Genomic DNA, 19,871 nt, shown 5'->3' with positions numbered 1-19,871 from the left:
TTTTGCCAATGACTCAGATTCTGGTAAGATTTGTGAAAGAGTCAAAGGAAAGTAAAGCAGGAAGAAGCAGCCTTTTTATTCCCCAGACAGCAGAGCTCCGGTCATTATGCTGCCAAGGGAACTCATCTTTAAAAATTGCTGTGTCTTTATTTCTAAGCTAAACTTTACCCTTTATAACAATGTAACCGTGTGTTTATTCACCGGAATGAGCAGGCAGATATCTATTGCCCCCTTATTATTAACTCGCATTTATATAGCACCAACATTTTACGCAGCACATTACAAAGTCCATAGTCATATCACTAACTGTGATGGTCATATCTCATTACCACAGCCTAAGGCTAATTTGCGGAGGGGAAGCCAAATAACCTAATGCATGGTTTGGGGATGCAGGAGAAAACCCATGCAGGGGGGACTCCTTGCAGATAGACAGGGCCAAGATTTGACCCTGGGACCCAGTGCTGCAAAGGTGAGAGGGCTAGCCACTAAGTCAACCATGCTGCCCGTAATTAATGAGAATTCCAGATTCCAATGAGCTACCCATCTATAGACCTGTTTTAAGAAAGAGCCCCTTTCACCCAACTGTGGGTGGTCCCTTGTTAGGGGGCAGGAAGGGCCCACATTTGTTGTCCTCCTTGCAGGTTCCCTGTCTGAGACAAGGTCTAATATTTGGCGGGTGATCATACCAGAGTGCAGCTTCTTTATTCATCAGGCAGGGCAGAGAAGAGGAAATGAAACTGCAACTGAAAAAAAGAACAGATCTTTTCCCCTACCAACCAGGATTGCAAATGTGCTGTGCAAATCAAAGGAATTGATGTACCAAAGTACAAATTCTTTAGAAAGTAAACCAGTTTGCATATACGGGTAGTCCCTGAGTTAAGGACATCAAACATACAGACGACTCCTAGATATGGCAGGGCTTCCCTGCTTGCTCGTGTGCAGGATGGAGGCTTGGAAGGGGGCGGTTTGCATGACTTGCAGAAGAAATCTTTTGCTGTTCTGCAGCCTCTTGTCAATCTTTAATGACCAGGACACACTCTGCAGTTGTTTCGTTTTGCATATCAAAGCACAGCTTGCTCCAGAAGTTTATGAGGCTCCATAAAGTTTTTTTTTTTGTTTTGTTTGTGATAAACCTACAGAGAGGATTTTATACAGTAACTGTCACCATGCTGCCTATTAATATGTTGAGACAAACATCTGTCCTTATTGCATTCATTAAAATAATATACCTGCTTTTACTTACATACAAATTCAATTTAAGAACAAACCTACAATCCTTATCTCATATGTGTCCCGGGCACTACCTGTATGTATCTCATCTCTCCATTTGCATATCAATTTAGTGCATTTACTATAAATCAAAAGTAGAAGCACACAGCTATCATCAAATATATCTAAGAAAAATAAATGATTATTTGTGTACCTGTCTAATGCAATGCTGCAAAAAAGAACTATCCACTAGCCTTATTGCAAATGCCACTTTTATAAAACCCAGATTCAACCAAATATGCGGTGAATGTGGCTTGATAAATCGGAAAGATATATGGTGAACCATTTTTATGAATCCAGCAAATCGGCTATTTTATTGATAAACCTCTAATGTGTTCTATATTTTCATGTCATACACAAACCATTTTCCCACACCTTCGGTATACTAGTTAATAATTAATGTAATGTTTTTTTGGTTCCAGGATATGACCATGCTGCACAGTTTTCATATATATGTATTTAGAGAAATGGCATTATGAGATTTTCTGAAAGGTCACTTGTCTCCTAATCCAAGGCAGTTTTCTTCCCTTTGCCCCCTCTGGTGGAGGAATCAGGAACAGCAGGCTGGCTGGGTGTGCTTGCACAGATCAATAAAACCACAAGCGGAGGAAATGCCTAAGGTGATTTCAGGGGTTTTTCAGAAATCACAACAGTGACAGTTGTACTACTCTCAAATTCCAAGGCAGTCTCTCCAGAGTCCCGGCAGCCAGGACTGATTTCATACTTGTCAGTCTGCTCCAGCAAGGGAATATATTTTTTTTCCCTTTTTTTAAAGACTAGTTTGAAAGTGGCGTAAAAAGAAGCAGAAAGCAATTAACTCTTCTGAACCACTTTAATTTTTTAAAAGTTACAGATTCAGTTCATAGACACATTGTGGTTACGGTAAAAGTTTTTTATTTAAGTGGAACTGTCATTAAAACCTACATATTCCATTAATCATTATGGCTGATTTCTGGGCTGATATTAACTCCTTTTTCTCCACCCCAAACTGACCGCTGGCATTTATGTTTGATTAAAGAGACAGGCTCTTTCTTACAGTGTACATATACATGTAATACGCACATTTTCGATTATTTGTCCAGCGGCAAAGTCTGCACATCTGCAGCGTTGGATTAGCAGTTCCCCGCATCCCGCCATTGTAAAAAGATCTTCACCACAGATTTAGGTGAATACATCTTGATTCACAGGGTAAAAGGAAACTATACAGAATGGGTCAGAAGGGGGGTAGGGACAGCATTTAATACTTACTGGGCTATTGGGCTGGTGGCAATTACCAAGCACATAGTTTTGAGTATAAAATTATTTGTTCATTGGAGATCAAAGGTTTTTAAAATTCAGCAGTCAGCCCCTTACACTCACCTTCACAGCACTCCTTTGTTGTCCTGTTTCCATTGCAGTCATTAAAATATACTTCGGTCAGTTGGTGCATAAGCTTACACAGGGAGATTCTGCATTATGTAACAGTGTTGTTGCCAAGGGATTTGCAGCTAGGTGCGTGTGCTGCATCATGGGTGGCCCAGGCCCGAATGAACCATGGCAGCAAAAGATGGAGCAACAGGGTGGTGGAGCACCCTTGCATGGGTAAGAAGTGACCTTTAAAGAGACCTTGTCGCTGCCCTTTATGATCTCCCTATAAAACCTATACACAGATTTAGGAAAAGAATAGTAAACTTTGATAAGATCCTTTGCATTCTGTAGATATTCTTTACATGCACATCCATAATATTGCTTTTACATTGAATTACCATTACAAATTATCTGTCTACATCACCCTCTGCTTTCATTGAGTTGAGTTGCAAAATCTACCCATTGGAGTCCCCATGTGTTGGGCCCTCCATTATAAAGCTAAAATTTACAAAAACAATCACATTGGCCATGACACATGTTCTCAGCCTCCAGAAGCTTACAATCTGCTGAACCTTTATGTCCAGCAATTTATATTTTTGTTATTGACAACCTTTTAGATCTTAATCTTAAACTGTGTGCGGATGCTGAAAGATTGTCGCTCAGGATGAAAATCGTGCTCTTATGGGGCGAAAATCTCGCTTGTGTACAGCATTCCCCCGACATTCTTGGATTTCCTTGGTGGATTGATAAATGGCAGAGCTGGATTGTTTTCTTATGAAACTGCCACCTGCTTGTCCTCTTCCTTCCCCTCTTTACATAACAGTGCTCATTTCTTCTACTATCATCCTAATCATGAAAAATATTTTCCAGCAACAGTAATCTGATGTCTGTCTGGCTTTACCCATGAGCCCAAACTTAGACATGGCACTATGGTACCTGTGAAGATGCCATCACTGGATCTCGTAATATACTTTACAACTTAGCTTAGAGATTGGCGAAACGCGTTCGTGGTAAAGCCTGGAGCATTGCAGTTGTTCTTCCACATGTTCCTGTGTTGTTGCCTTTTGGGATTTAAGACTCATGCCATGAGAACCTCCCATCACATGCAACCTAACCCACCCTGGGCCCACTGACCTTGCAGAAATTGGCATGGCTACCCAACAATCTTGTCTGCAGCAGTGTCTCCAATGCAGTGAGATCAGGAGACAAAGTCAACCATCTCCAACCAAATACTGCTATCACAATAAAAGCATGGGTTATCAGGATGCCCTGGTTAATAAAGCCCTGCCTTAAAACAATGGTGTAAGATGGTGTTCTCCATTTCTATCTAACTGCCCTGGGTCAGTAAAATCAATGAAGCCTTGGGCTGAAGAAGGCAGCTAAGGAATAAGCATGTTCAGAATGGGATCAGCAATAGTGGCCCACTCTCACATCAGGAGCCTTTAATATTAACACACTGGCTGGAAATGAATTGAAGAACACTTTTCGCTGTTACACTGTTAAAAATATCTCAATAACAAAAAAAACAGAAAGTCGTTCTTCTCGAATCGAAGGTGATCAATAATTTAATTTGCATATTAAAGAAAAAGAAAATTATGTTCAGGACTAAAAAATCAAAAGGAAAACTTGAAAGTCTGTCAGGCTGACGACACGCTGCACAACAAGCAGAACGCCTTAACGAGAAGAATACAAGCTTCTGCCTAATCAGCATTATCCCGGGCTTCGTCTAAAATTAAAATTAGCCTCACGTTCCACAAATTCACTTCATTAACTCAGTCAATACAACAATAAACTTGTGGTGTAAATATGGATAATTTCTTATTGAATTTGTGTATTTAATTACCAAGCAAGGCTCTTGGAATTTTATCACCCCCAGTGCTACTCCATAGATCTTTTGCTTATCCCTATCGAGGTGGTCGAAGGGTAATTGGAAAACAAAAAATTGTGGCCGTAAGGCTCGATGTGTGCAAAAAAAGGAAAAATAATGTCAAGATGTGCATGATTGTAGGAAGAACAAAAACCATAAAGGTGCATGAAATGATAAAGCTGAAGTTTTACTTGCTTCTATTTTGCCTTCCTTAATGGTTCATTTGTTCCTATCAATGTGCTATTAAATAATTTTTTAAATAAAACCTAAATTTGAATGCAGTTTTCATTATCATTGGGACTCTGGGTTTCTCTATGCAATGCAGGCAAGATCTTAGGGACAAGGGAATGTTCCATGCTTATATTAAAATACAAAGATGGGTAGCTGTTATTTGGGGGCAGTGGGTGTTTCTAGAAGGAATGCATTGATGTAGAACCTCTGTAACTTAAAGAACCGGAATCCAATGAATAAAGGAGTGGGTCAGAGACAGTCAGGCTGGGAAGGAAAGGCTTAGATAATGCTGAATGTCTTTAACCAGAAAAAGAAGCAGGTTTTGTCTGGCTTGCTGCAGCTTCTAATCCACACTGTGTTTCAAACTTACAGTATGCAGATAAAAAAAAAAAAAGGAATTTTAGTACAGAAGAGTTGCTAGTACAAATGTGCAAGAAGTTTAAAGTTCTGGGGATTTTGTAGCAGAACTACTGGTTTGTGTGTGTGTGTGTGTTTATTACCAGAAAGAAAGAGAAAGAAATAAAGAGAGAGAGAAAATAAGGAAAAAAAGAAAGAAAGTCACCTGAACCCCCAGTGTGATTGGACAGTGAAGGGGCTAATTAATAAAGTCATCAATGTGCCTTACCCTTCTATCCCTCTATCAATGGAAGCTCTGCAATGAAATGAAGTTGGATTAACGAATGGTGTTGGCATTCTTTCTTTCTCCCCTAATCTTGGTGTGCAGAGGAATATGGGAAGCACAAATTATATAATAAAAAATGATTTGGCTCAGCCTATTTTTGGGCTTTTAGTCCTACATGTCCATAAAACAGATCTCAGCTAATGATACAATAGGCCTGATTAGATTGTATCATTACTTGATATTTACAAACCTGGAATGGATTCCATAAAATTCATTTTTCTATTATTTGCCAAATGGTTTCAGTCCTGGACCAGATTCATTCCAGATTTGATAGTCTCTCTTCTGCAGTCTTAAAGAGCTTTATTAAACCAGGCCCAATGTATTTGCTGATGTGGGGTATTATTTTTTTAATATTCGACTAGTCTATGAGAATGTATTAAAATTATGTAATAGGCACGCATAAACTGCATGTTAAAGACTTAGAAAATACCATACTTTTATTTTCAATAGTTAAAAAAACACGTCTCCAGGGTTGACAATTCCTGGAAATTCTGAGTACCCCAAATCTCTAGAGATGTTGCTCACACACAATACAACACCTTCTTCTTCTCTTGATATTTTAATTGCTTAGCATTTAGTAGGAAAAATTAAATACATTTAATTTTCAGTACAGCAAAATGCGCATATGTTAGAATGTTAGCACTCAAAGTACATTTTCACACATTATCCTGGCTGTATTTACAAAGCAAAATTCCACCCCCTGGATTTTTTTTTCCAAAAAGTGCTTGTTCATACTCACCTACAATGCAGTGAAACACATGGGAAATCCACTGTAAATGTATATTTAAAAAATAATCTTGCCTTTTTAAGCAGAAAAGTGCGAACAGACCCTTACCGTGCAGATACAGACGTGTTAATAATCTCTTTCTAATTCTAAGGAAACAACATGCACACTGTACAGTAGGTTATTTGTCAAGTCCCTTAAAAAACCAACCAGCTGTGAACTGAAATAATGATTTTTTTGTTTTTTGTTTTAGGGCTTACGTCTGTGCAGTGCAAATTACTGATGGTAATCTTGCTTACAATTTGCATTTAAATATTTTTTTTCTTCCCCATCTGAGATTAAATACAGTACATGCAACTAGATTGCACATGCATTCGTAGTACATAAAGTCATTTTATTTCAGATGAAAAATGGGATTGGGTTGACCGTAAGTCAGGAAGTACCCAAAACCAATCACTTATTTTTAAATGATGTGTAAAGAGATATTGTTTAAAGATAGGAAGCTGCTGAATTTGCTTTTTATTACCTGCTAATGGTTTTAACTGCTTTGTAAAGAGAGAGCACAGAACCTACCCGAAACCCCAAATAATTCTGTGTCGGTGACCACAATGCAAGCCTATTTTAAAGATACTGCAACGTGTATAAGATCCACTGGTGTCATGGGAGTAGATTTTTTTCTTCTTTTGTAAATCTGGGGGCAACCTAATGACGCATCTTCAAGGGTGGGTCATTGACATCCTAAACTCACTGGGAGTGGGATGATCCTGGGTATCACTGAACATAATAGACCAGTGCTGCTCCTCAGAGGAGGAGACATATGGCAAAGCATAGTAGATGTGGTGGGAGGGAACAAATCTTAACCAATCTTAAAAACAAGTGAAATCCGAAAGAACATACATTCTGTAGGCATTTACAGGTTACCATCAGGTTTTAGAAAAAGTAATTTTCCACCCTTGTTCTAGAATTTGATTTGTATATTTATAGCTCCCATCCAATGTTTTGTGGATTCATATTCATTCATGCAACCTAGATGAAGTAAATTGAAGAACAAAATTACACTCATGGTTTTCAGCACCAGATGCTGCACAGCCAGTCCTACACTTGAAGCCTTTAAGGCTAAAGTTTGCAGAGGCAGCAATCTGGCAGTAGGGCTTGGACAGGTCCCCTGATGATTCAGACCTATAGCCCTGTAATCAGCAAGAGGTTTGAGCTTTGCTAAACCTTGTAAACCTTCCAAAAATACCCCAATTTCATACTGCATTCTGGAGGACATATCAAGGGAATACTGTGGACAAGGGAGGAATGAAGTCACACACCGCAGACTCACTGGACATAAGGTTTTTATATATCATCATCCAAAGAGACCTTTGGGATATCAACCCATATCAAAAGCTCCACTATGACATAGTGGAATCAGATACCAGCAGTTTGCCACATGGATTTGGGTACACTGGACGTTTTTGGAAGGTTTTTTAGAGTTTTCATCACAAATCTGTCACTGTGAGAAAGCTCCTGAAGAAGAATATTTGAAAGGTCACGAAACGAGTTAAGAATTTATTGAGACATACATATTGTAAAATCAGGATGTGTTTTAATACTGTAAAAGTGCGTCTATATATAGCTTTTTTGGAATTCCTGAAACGTCCTACTGATTTGTAGTTGTATGTTGTTTAGGTCAGAGGGACCTATTGCTACTCCACAGAGTAGTCCTTAGATGTAGGTTCCCAGAGGAGGACTGGCAATGCAATAACTGCACAAAGGTATGGCCTAATATATTAAAATTTTGTTATTTTGCTGAACCCAGATAAAGGAGTATAGAGTTGAGAAATCAGCCCTAGAAATGAAAAGTTGGGGGGTCTACGACTTTAGTAACTTTTCTAATATTCTTTGCAAAGGAACAAAGTGTTTTGCTCACTAACTACTCACTCTGTTCTTCTTTCATTCAGTTTCAATGTTTAGGAGACAATTCAATTAAAATCACTCACTCAAGTCATTGTAAAAAATAAGATACTACAATATGTGTCCCCAGTACCAGATGTTAAGCTCGGCAGATTTTTAAAATAGATCTGCAGACTTTTTTAACAATAGCAGCTATAAATAAAACACACAATGCAAAATTGAATACAGAGTGTACTGTACACTGATTGAAGATATCCTTGAGCCTGCACATGCATGAGATCTGCTTTTAAAAAGGTTTTAATAATTCACTCAATACAACACTTCTAGATAATCATTTGATTCTACAGAAGCATTAGGGTTTTGTTTCTGGCATCCATTATTGAAGTTCTATTGAACTGAATATTGGATATGAAGAGAAGTATTTATATTTTGAACTGGAATGGTCATCATGATATCTATTGTTGTCTTTGACATGCATCACATGGCTGTGTTTTTATTTTGCCATGCAGGCTGATCTTATTCATCCCCAACTAATGCAGAATTGTATTTACCGTTTTGGTACTAATGACCCAGTGCCTAGAGCAGCTAGGATCAAGGGGTCAGCAAGGAATGTCACAATATACCAATTCTGTTCATTTTTTTGGCTTTTGTTGGCTCCATCTGCATATTTGTGGCTAGGTTTTGCAAAAGAATGGTAGAAAAGGGGGTAGAAAAGGGAATCCAAAGACTCTTTCTTTCTTTAGAGTTCAGGAAACATACAAACCATTTTTCCTTTGACTTGCCCAATGGTTTGTACAGTTAAAAAGACAGAATGCTATCTCAAAAAACACATTTTGGTTTTTAATAAATTAATTACATGATGAAAAAGGAGAAGCTTGTAAAAAAGATATCCTGAAATTACCTTAAAAGTGGACCCCAGGCAATCAGCTAAATTCACAGATAAAAACATACATGGGAGATGTTTTGGCTATTGTGGAATGAATATTGTGTTTTAACAATTCTTAATATTTCCTAAGTGCATTTAACATGTATCTCCCCCTATGTACGTAGAAATAATTTGGCCCTGTCCTGTACATTGTTCATCCAGATAAACTGTAAAAAGCATCTTCTCATGAGATTTTGGTTGCTCTGTGTTCCATGGGTCTGCCTTTAGACCCTGTTCAGATGAACCAATGAAGATCACCTAGCCAGGGTTTCTGAAGCTGAAGGAATTCTGGGTAGGTGATGCTGGCCAAATTGAACATAGGAGCGAATAGAAACTCTCAGGTATTTGAGGTGTCTAATCAGCTTCATTTTAATAATACAGGACGCAAACATGATGGAATCCTGTGGCAAGAACTCCCACTATTGAACACCAAAAAAATACTAAAAAAGACAACTAAATGGTAAAGACATTTATAAAAATTAGATATTTTTTTTTTGGGACATTTTCTTTTTTTCCTAAATAACAAATCCTTGATGCCAGAAGCCAACATTTCCTTGCTGTTCTGAAATGGTTCCTTTTATCAGGGTTATGAATGTAGAGAAAATATATATAAATAATATTGGTGCTGATTACATACATTGTAATTAAAAACAGATCTTCTGCGGGAGCCCAAACAAAGCAATTAAGTTGATCTATCATTATTAAAGTGCTTTTGTTTCTTATTTCTCTACTTCGTGTAACTCTGAGGAAAACATTTTCTGAGCCCTGAAAAATGTTGTCTCTTGATTAATTCCAAATCTGAAAATGAAAATTTGATCAATTTGGAAGTTACTACGATTTTTTGAAACTTTGCTCACGTATTCCTTTACCTTTACAAGGTTCCTTTACCCACCATTGCACTGTCAGGATTTCGAAATCCCATATTGGGTTTAGAGTGTGGCAGAGATCCTCATATGACATATGAAGTATAAAAATAAAATTTGCTTTCACGTATACCAAGAACGTTTTTATTACAGATCCATTTCCAGTTGTTAATTAATCATATGAACATAAACATGTAATGTCTTCCTAGTTCACAGCCATAGTTGCACAGCTCCTGCACACAGCTTTACTTATTGGCTACTGTAAAACAATAATGGAAAACATTGGATAGCCCTCCTGTAATGTCAATCTCTCAAACCCACTTATACCAAGATGATATGATAATTGCCTTTCATATGCTCGTGTGAGAAACACCAGAGGGAGCCTTTAGCACCAAATTTGCAAAGAAAATCATTTATGTACTTAAAGAAAACCTGTAAAAACTGAAAAACTGATGCTACCAGTGGTCACTTGGTTTATAAAGATGCAAGCTACAGATCTATCGGCCTCTTACAGTTCCCACTGCCTAGTAAGACCCGGACAAAATGTGTATACAAGCATTCAGAAATGAATTTCCACCATGCATGCTTGTTACAGGTCAATGACCCCTTCGGTACTGAGGGTAGAGTCAGAATAAAAGACCTGGAGCTTGAACCAATAAAGGAGGACCAATGGCAGCTCCCATATTCTATTCACGGGTACTTTTATGGAGTGATTTGGTCAAGGCCTGCTTTATTACTTTGAGGGAGATCTGAAATTCATTTTGAAAAGAATACTAAAGTATGAAATTTACAAAGTTATTGTTAATAGCTTAAAATGCTACTGACATAACCCAATTGGGTATTTATTTAAGATCACATTAATGCTAAGCACTAAGCAACATTATGTCCTAGTGTTTGAGGTTCATCTACCAATTACCAACCCTAATTACCAGAAGAAGCTCTGCCATTTGGAAGTTGAATGAGAATGGGCAGGCCGTAGGCTCTGCATAGCCATTGCAAGTTTCAGGACCCCATGAACAGGCTCCCCAAGGATACCGAAGCGGATTTAAAAAGAAGGTAACAATGAGCATTATTTACTAAAGTTCTCCAAGACTAGGTAAGACTATTATGGGAGGACCTGGATGCGCCAGCAAGCCAGGAATGGATTTGTCTAAAAATCATTTTCTATTAGTTGCAAATGTTTTCAGACCTGGACCAGATCCATTCCAGGATGGCTGGACAACCCATGCTCTCCTATAATAATCTATCTTCTCCAGTCTTAGAGAGCTTTAGTAAATCAGTTCCAATGGGCCTGATTTATTAAAGCTCTCCAAGGCTGGAGCGGATACACTTTCATCAGTGAATCTGGGTGATCCAGCAAACCTTAAACTGGTATCTTAAAAGCCATTTGCACATCAAGTTACCATACAGCCTTTAAAAAAAGATATAGCTATAGCAGCTGAGAGATAATTTTACTTATACATCCAATCAAGGCTAACATTTATAAATACATTTAAACACTCTTTCACGTGTAATTGAATATAAATTTTTCCAAAATTTCTTTTAACACTTATTTACTGATTACCAGGAAAAAATATTCCAATTGGCTGCGTCCCTTTAAGAATTTGCAAACAGTAAATGCTCCATTGGAAGTTTAAATGTTACATTTAGCGACTCCAAACTTTAAATAAATTATAAGCCGTGTGTATATTGACCAGAGTTGACAGCTATCCACTTACCAATGTAGGTAGTGGCTCACTCATTTATGCTGTCAGTAAAGATGACCGAATTAAGTTACAATCCGTATCTTTGCTTCACTGCTGGGAGGCAGATATTGGCAGTGACTCTGCCTATATGTCTAGCAGGATCCAGCGGTTGTGCGGTGTCTAGCTGATAGACGATGCAATCACACAGACAGCTGGACTAGAGGGCTCTTTCCTTTAGAATTGTGATTAGGTTATCTGGCTTGCATGAACAGATCCCCTATCCATACACCATTGGCCTTTTGACCCAGCCTTGCATATATCACAGCAAGGAGCAAAATGAAGATTTTCTGGAGCCAACTAGGAAACAAAAAAATCTCAGCGTGAAGTTTGCAAATAAATCCACATTGCTGAGTTCCTTGTAGGGTAAGTTGAGCCAAATCAGTGCAGAGTAGATGCTTTTTCAGTGTCGGTATACTGCTATTTCAGTGCCCATAAATTTAGAAGGGATGTTAAACATTTTGACATGTCCTGATCACCCCATAACACCAGGTTATGATGATGTAAATGTAAATGTAATCCTTTTTTATTATTTATGACCATACATGGTGAAGAAGGTGAAATACCAGATGCTACAGGTGTACAGGTGTTGCATACCCTAAAAAGGGGCAAAAGTAATAATGAAAATAATTTTACTATCCTATCAGTTATTTTACCCCTTCATGGCCAATGGCATCTGTTGGATCCTTTGATGTAAAGCCATTAACTAATCTGATATCTAGCCATCAAATATTTAGATTAGCCACACAGGTAAATGAAAGGTTATTCAATGTGGATTCTTTCTGCCATTTCAGGCAAACATTTAATGAGCAAAACTGGATGAGATCCTAATCACCTATCAAGTACCCTTGATGGAAATGTAGCTTTCTCCAAGCTAGCCTTAGGCCATGGTAATGACATATGTCTATGGTAGGGGCATTTGGTAGTAAGATAGTGACATGACTATGGATTCTTTAGATGCCGCAGAAGAAGTCAGGGCTATATAAATTCATAACTATATAAAGCAGAAAGATTTCTCACGATCCAAAAAAAGGGCTATTTCAGAACACCTAATTTTCTCTCTCTGAAGAATTCTACAAGCCCACACGTATCACCTACAAGAGTTGGAAAGAAAAGCTACGGCAAAACCATTGGTCTATCGGTCTCAGCAAAGAGGGGCTAATGGCTACCTGCCCTTCTACTTCCTGAGGACATCTGTCCATGGAGGGCCAGAGAAAGATTATCTCCAATTATCTCATTAGGGAGTCAATGTTGTCAACTTAGATTATTGATCTATAAAATTAGATCAGTTCTTTACGATTTCCCAAAATGCCTGGAATAGTGAAAGCGAGTATCCATGAACTGACCAAAGGTCTGCAAGGACTTGCCAAATGATCAGATTTCTCATATGTGACAATATTAAGCTAGATTTAAACAATTATCACAGAGTTAAAATTCATTCTAAAGCCGAACAATCCAATTTAGCCATTGGCAAGAAAAGTGACATTGGAAATATCAGCCTGTCCACATTTTGGTAATTTCTCATGAGACAACCTTGATGAATGTCAATAAAAAATATACCTTTTTTTCCCTTTCTGCACACTTTTTTCCCATAAACTACTGGGTCAATGACTGCAAACTCAAGGACAGCAAGTCTATTCTGTGCTGCTTTCACCGCTCAAACACTTGAACCACATCAATCAAACAATAGCTTCATTTTTTTTTCTCTGCCGCAAAACAAAACACATTCTGAGAGAATAAGAATTCTAAATATAAATTGGCCCACATCTGCAAAATGAATACCTTGCACAAGCAGCCTGTGTCACGCTGGAAAATGAATATGTACTGACCTTTCCAATGGCATGCTTCCCATTATGCTCAACTATTAGAAAACACGTTTCCCTTTTAATAATGAGGTGTGCTCTTACTTTCAAAATATGTATTCAAGGTTTCTGTTTGTTTATGTGCAATGTTCATGTAAAATTATAGCAATGTATTTTTTAATGAATGGATGGAGAGATAAATAGATAAACTGATAGAAATGGATAGATAAGTAGAACGATAGATAATACTGATAGATATGGATATTGATAATTGACAGATTGATGGAAAGAAGATAAATAGATAGATAGATAGATAATATATTCTTATTATTAGTATTACGTATTTATTTTATATATTAAATATTTGATGTAAAATATACTTATACCTATTCACATTCATAAGTCTTTAAGGTGAGTTATATAATAGTTTAAATGCAAAAGACATTAGCATGTTCCAGATATATCTAATAATATTAGTACATTTGTGCCTTTTCTTGTGTCTGTGTGCATATACAATGGTCATACAAAAGCTAAATTTGCATTTTTTTTAAAAAAGCCTAAATGCACAAAAACTTATTTGCATTTATAACACTAGAATATTACGTGGGTACCCTTTATAAATACATTTATGGATGTTCTATGTAGTACAGTATACACGCCTGTACAAATATTAAATGTTTGCAGTGTAGATAGACTTCATAGCTCTATTTTAATGGACTTTAATCACCTGCAACTCTATTCTACATACAGCCCAAAGACCAAATTTAAATATTGACTTACACATTCACAAGCTAGCCTTAAAAATATTAATTATGTTTAATCAGCCTGTTAACTGAAGCCATTAATCTATCACCGCACCGATCTGATTTAATTATGAAATCTAGCAAGCTAACATGTGTGCTTATGACATAATCTGTCATAATCAGTGTTTGTACTTCATAGAGTCAAGGCATGCACAGTGTCTACAACTTTGTCCTTATTATATAGCACGAAATTTCAAAAAAACTTGATGAAATTCAGCTTGGTTATATATTGGAGAAGACATACTGAGAGGACTAATAAAGCAAATCATGTAGACCTCAGGTCCTAAGGATGGGGCATTATTAAAATCATTGGGCCAGTGTTCAGTGTATAAAGGCTAATGGCTATGGATGGACAGTGTAGATTACTGTTGCTTTTAAAAGTGAATTTGTATAAATACTCATGGATGAAATTACATATTCTGATTAAAGTAAAGCTACTTTTTTATGGACTTTAATGTTAGTCCTTATTAGAAAGAGTGGAGAGAAAGTGATAGGGAGAAAAGAAGAAAGAGAGAAAAAGAGAGGATGGGGGAGATAGCGAGAGAAATAGAAGCGAAGTATGCAGAAGAAGAAGAATAAATTAAAGAGAATGAGAGAAGAAAAGAAAAGGGTGTACATGGAATGAAATAAAGGAGTAGAGGAGGGAAATGGAAAAAGGAATAAAGGTGAAAAGAAACAAAAGAAGGGCAAAAAAGGGAAAGGAGGAGATTGATAAAGAGAAAGTAGAGGGAAAACATGTCAGATAGAGATAAAGTGGGAAGGAGAACAAGACATAGCAATACTGGGTCATAAAGTATGAGCGAGAAACCAATATATCCAGGATAGAAATAAGACTGAAAACACTTAGATGAGAGTGAATGAAGAGTGAGAATGGAGAGGAAGGTTGTAGAAAATTGAAAGACAGAGAGATGGAAAAAAGAGAAATAGTATAAGAGAGGGGTAGAGTGAGAGATAAGGATTGGAAGGAAACAGGAGAAACCAGAAGGGAAGAAGATAACAGAAGGGAGCAGAAAGAAAGAGTGTCAGTGTGAGAGGGAGAAAGGGACAGAGAGGTGGAAGGGAGCAGGGAGGCAATGTACTCAGCATTAGAGGAGGCAAAAGGAAGAAGAAAGGAAGGAGAGAGACAGTAAATGAGTGCCATGAGAGGGACAGACCAAAGCATAACAAATGTGTGCCAGTAGAAGTGGGGGAGGAGGGGGCAGAAAGGAGCAGAGAGTGCCAATGTGAAAAAGGGGGCAGAGATAAGGAAGGTGGTAAAAGGCAGCAGAGATAAAAACACCAGTGTAAGAGGGGGCAGAATTGAACAGAGAACCAACATGCCAATGTGAGAGGAGACAGCAAAGAAGGAGGGTAGCAGACAAAAAAATGCCAGTGTAAGAGGGTGGCAGAAGAATGAGTGCCAATAAAGGAGAGGAACAAAGATTAAAATAAGCAAATATAAAAAAGTAAAAAAGAAAAGAAAAAAAATTGAACAAACTTTTTTTTTCTGTGTAAACCCTTAACAAATATTGGAGTTTTGGCACTGGGTAGCAAGGAAGCTTTGGCTAGTGGACAGCCACCAATCCTTCTCAATCTACCATACTGGATGTTCCTGCTGCAAACCTCACAGTACTTACTCCATTACAATAGATATCAAAGCCAACACAGATATAATCTCCTCATCCAGCAGCTGTTCTGAGCACTTCATCTACCTCTATAGACTAGAGTGCAAATCAGAACACAATGAACAGAACTAGCTGAGCTTGCCTTGCCATCTGATTCTCTCTTATCCAGCTGACTCAATAGCAGAACAGACCTGTCACCTCTCACTGCTGCCACAGATACAGCTGATCTATAAAGGGATAATGAAAGTGATCCTAGAGGCACTTTCCTTGTGAGCACAGAGAACTGGTGGGAGGTCATCTGTCCTGGAAGCTGCTGGTCCATTTCATCAGCCTGGGGACTGTGCAGCTGGTCCCTGCACCTGAGGATGCAACCTCCAGCCAAAGTTAAAGGGGCATCGCCATGTATAATAAAATAGTTATACAATGGGTAAAATTAATCTTTTTGCACTATAAATTCTTTAATCATCACTTGCAATAAACTATAGTTTACTGCTAATCATATACATATAAAATGTACAGCGCAAATAGCATGCTCATTTTACAAGGCAGTGCAGAAAGCAATAATGATAAAGAGTATTAAAATGGATTTAACAATTCACTATTCATATGACAGAAGAAAAATATGATTTGTGATCATTATGGATCTGGGGACTGTGCACCTCTATTAAATAAGTGCATCAGGGCAATAAGCGCTCAGTAATGAGTGGAACACCGATTAAGCAGACTGAGCAAAGCGCTTGAATCAGACATCTATCTGCTATGGGATAAATATGTTTTTCTATGATTCTAGGTAAATGCACCTAGAAGTCAGCTACAGAAGCCCCTTCATACAGCAGGTTACCAAAATTAAAAAAAATAATTCACATGGGCACACATAAATCTACTTATCTATATACACTTACACATTGCTTGCGCACCATTATCATGCTGTTTTGGCTAACTGCTTCTATAGAATATAATATACATAAACAGTGGTTTTTGTACTAAAAAACTGGGGAAGTTACTTGGATCAGTGGAACAAGTCCAGTATGTAGCCAAAATAAAAATCATCTGAATGAGCACACACAAATCTACTTATCTATATACATCAGCATCTTGGTTACACTTCATTGTCATGCTGTTTTTGGCAAACTGCTTCTACAGAATAGAATTTACCCCTATAGCTATAAGCACTGGGGTATGGTGTTATTATTTATAAAAGGAGGTTACTTGGATCAGTAGAACCAGTTCAGCTGACTGTAGCTAACTCATACCAGCTGTTTCTGTAGAAGTGAAGTGGTTAAGTGCATTTAACAAGCTGTTCTTTGGAGAGCCATTAAAACTTATCTGAACTCCCTGCAGACTTTATGGAAAAGGTATAAGGATGCAATATTATAAGCAAATCTCCAAAAACTCACCGATAAAGGGTTGAGCTTTGCTCCTCATTTCCAACAAAGGCAACCTTCAGCCATGCAGCTGTCATCAGTCAGTGGAGCTGTCCAGTGTCCAGATGGTGCTGAAATTCATATACAGACTCTGATTCTCCAGGCACCAACCTGCATGCTCATGCTTTAGATGGATCAGAAAGTTGGGTACATCCTAAAGAACCCAACTGGCCAATGCATGTCATTTCCCAAGACTGGTTACAAAGTAGCAATTATAGAAATTGTATTGCCCAGCTGCAATATACAATGTATCAGAGGAAGGGTGCTGAGAAGTTAAATGATCACCAAGAACTACAGCAGGCAAGTGTGAACTAGTTTCTGTGCTGTCATGAAAAGAAGTCTTGCAGAGAAGTGGTCACAGTCCTCTGTGTGTGGTGCAGAGGGAAGGCTGCAAAGAATACCAGCTGCCCTGTGCTCCTGGAGCAGAGATGTCAGTACCCAGCAGAGAGAGCCACAGACAGATGCTTTGCTTTGAATCCAGAGTGACACTAACAAGGCTGCTGTGCACATAGGAATGATTGGACTAGACAAAGATCAGTCTGCTGGTAGAGCTCCTCCTTGCAGCCTGATGCCCTCCCCTTCTACACAGTGTCAGATTCCCCTTTTCACTATCTCAGGCTCAGATAAAAAATCCTCTGCCAGTGCTGTTGTGCTTCTGAGCTGATATGAAAGCTCCTGGAGATGAAAACCTTTTGTGCCAAGTACTCCATCATGGAGATTCCACAGACAATTGCTGGAGGTCTGCTGTCCCTTGTCTCTTTTTTTGTTCAGGGCATTAATTGCATGCTAGTACAATAAAATTAATGATCCAGAAAAAAAAGTGCAGTTTGGAGAATTTGAGGCTGAAATGAAAGAGGCTCAATGTCTGCATTTGTGGCTTTAGAGTGCCCTTGTTGCTTCAGTGCACCTGGAAGATTTGGCTGCGCTGCGGATTGCACTTACTGTACACATGGGGAGGCATGGACACAAAATAAAGCAAGGAGCTTTGCCATTTTTCTATAAATTAAAGTAACATTAGGAGAAATGCAGGGCTGCCACTGCTGACCTCTCTGTAGGAATGCTAGTTCCACAGCTGCTGCTGGCACTTTCGCAAGCAGTGACCTGGAACAAGAATGTAAATTAGTAAGTCTATTGGCCTCTGCATATTTACTCTAGCTAGGTATTATTATTATTATATATTATTATTATTAATAATAATAAACAGGATTTATATATCGCCAACATATTACGCAGCCCTGTACATTAAATAGGGACATTAGGAGTTAATAAAATCAGATGATCAGCATGAGAGTAAACTAATTTTCAGAAAGAGAGACTACCAATGTCAGCCTCTTTGTTACCACTGTAAAAAAAAATGTATCTCCCAGATCTATCCAAAACCCCCTACCCCAACACCCCAGCTGGTGATCCTTAGCACTACAGTGCTCCTATATAATGACGAGCAAGCCTCAGCATGCTGGCATACCACCAGACTGTGTCCATGACAGCCTGGGCTCATAGGAAGGGGTGGAATCCTCTAGGAAATCATTGAACTCTGAAATGGCCAGCAATAAATGGGAGGTACTAAGAATCACATAGATGGTGAGTAGTGTTTTTTTTTTGTTTTTTTTTTTGCAAAAGGGAAGAGAGTAATAATGTTCTGACTAGTTTAAAAACTTGTACACACATCAAGATACACGGTTTTGGTCATATCAGTGAAAACCTGACATGTGTACAGCGGTCTCCGATCTCATTCATCAATCTTCCATTGCAGAAAAGTTCAGGAAAGTTTTTTTTCCTGGATCAGATCTGTTCCAGGTTTGCTGGATCACTCAGCTTCACTGATGAAAGTGTATCCTCTCCAGCCTTGGAGAGCTTTAATAAATCAGGCTCATTGTGCCATGTCCATTGTATAACTTAGCCACTAGTGGGAGCTCTTAATGGCTTTGTTCAACTACTCAGCTGTTAAAAAAGTATACCAGCCATACATAAAGTACATTGTTTTCAATTAGCTAGATGACGAAATGGAAGCAGATCCTAAATATGTAATGAGTGAATATGGATGTCAATGTACATTTTGTAAGGAAGTAGGCTAGGGTAAACCATGCATGAGACCTGGACATCCAAGAACAGTCTAAGCTGGCTTGCCTTACACTTTTATTCAAAAATGCAGCAAACATACTCCAGTGATCTTCCCTGGGGGCACCTTTACTGGGGTATTCTAACAAATAAGTGAAAGTGACTGCTTAATGTAAATTAGTCAGCAGGTTTTCCTTTTTTTATACATTTTTTACCATTATTTTTCAATATTTTTATTCTTTTCATGTGTTGCTGAAAAGGTGAACCTAAAAGCTTACAAATGACAATATTTGATTCCCATGTAGGTGTAAACTACCTCTGATAATTCAATTACTCATGCAATATTAATAACATACTGCTGTTTTAATTAATTTCATCATTTTAAAATCAATTCACCTTTCTGGGATTCAAACTCATTAACGTCAGCCAAAGAGATAAGTTGACTCTCGAGATGAAGATCGTTTAGAGTAATGTGCTAAAAATTTGCTGCTTCTCTTGTTCAAATCAACCTTTCCCATTACTCTACTTATCATGTGTCACCTACATGATATTACCGTTATATTATCACCAGGGTTTTCTAGGGCTTCCTTGAGCAATGAGCAGTTTGAATCTTTTGGGTCAGTTTAACAGA

General features: G+C 38.1%; 1 protein-coding gene across 1 annotated transcript in view; it reads right to left on the bottom strand.

Moving 5' to 3' along the window:
* The window catches only part of TAFA4 (TAFA chemokine like family member 4), a 119,012-nt gene extending 101,363 nt beyond the window's left edge, over positions 1 to 17,649 (bottom strand). Inside the window, exon 1 of the mRNA XM_072420785.1 lies at positions 17,156 to 17,649. The gene's annotated coding sequence lies outside the window, so the exon portion shown is untranslated. The remainder of the gene's footprint in view (positions 1 to 17,155) is intronic.
* Positions 17,650 to 19,871: the final 2,222 nt, after the last annotated feature.

Source organism: Pyxicephalus adspersus, chromosome 8, assembly GCF_032062135.1.
Source record: "Pyxicephalus adspersus chromosome 8, UCB_Pads_2.0, whole genome shotgun sequence".
Classification (NCBI taxonomy): Eukaryota; Metazoa; Chordata; class Amphibia; order Anura; family Pyxicephalidae; genus Pyxicephalus; species Pyxicephalus adspersus.
The sequence above is the reverse complement of the archived record's forward strand: the minus strand, read 5'-3'. Positions and strand labels throughout refer to the sequence as shown.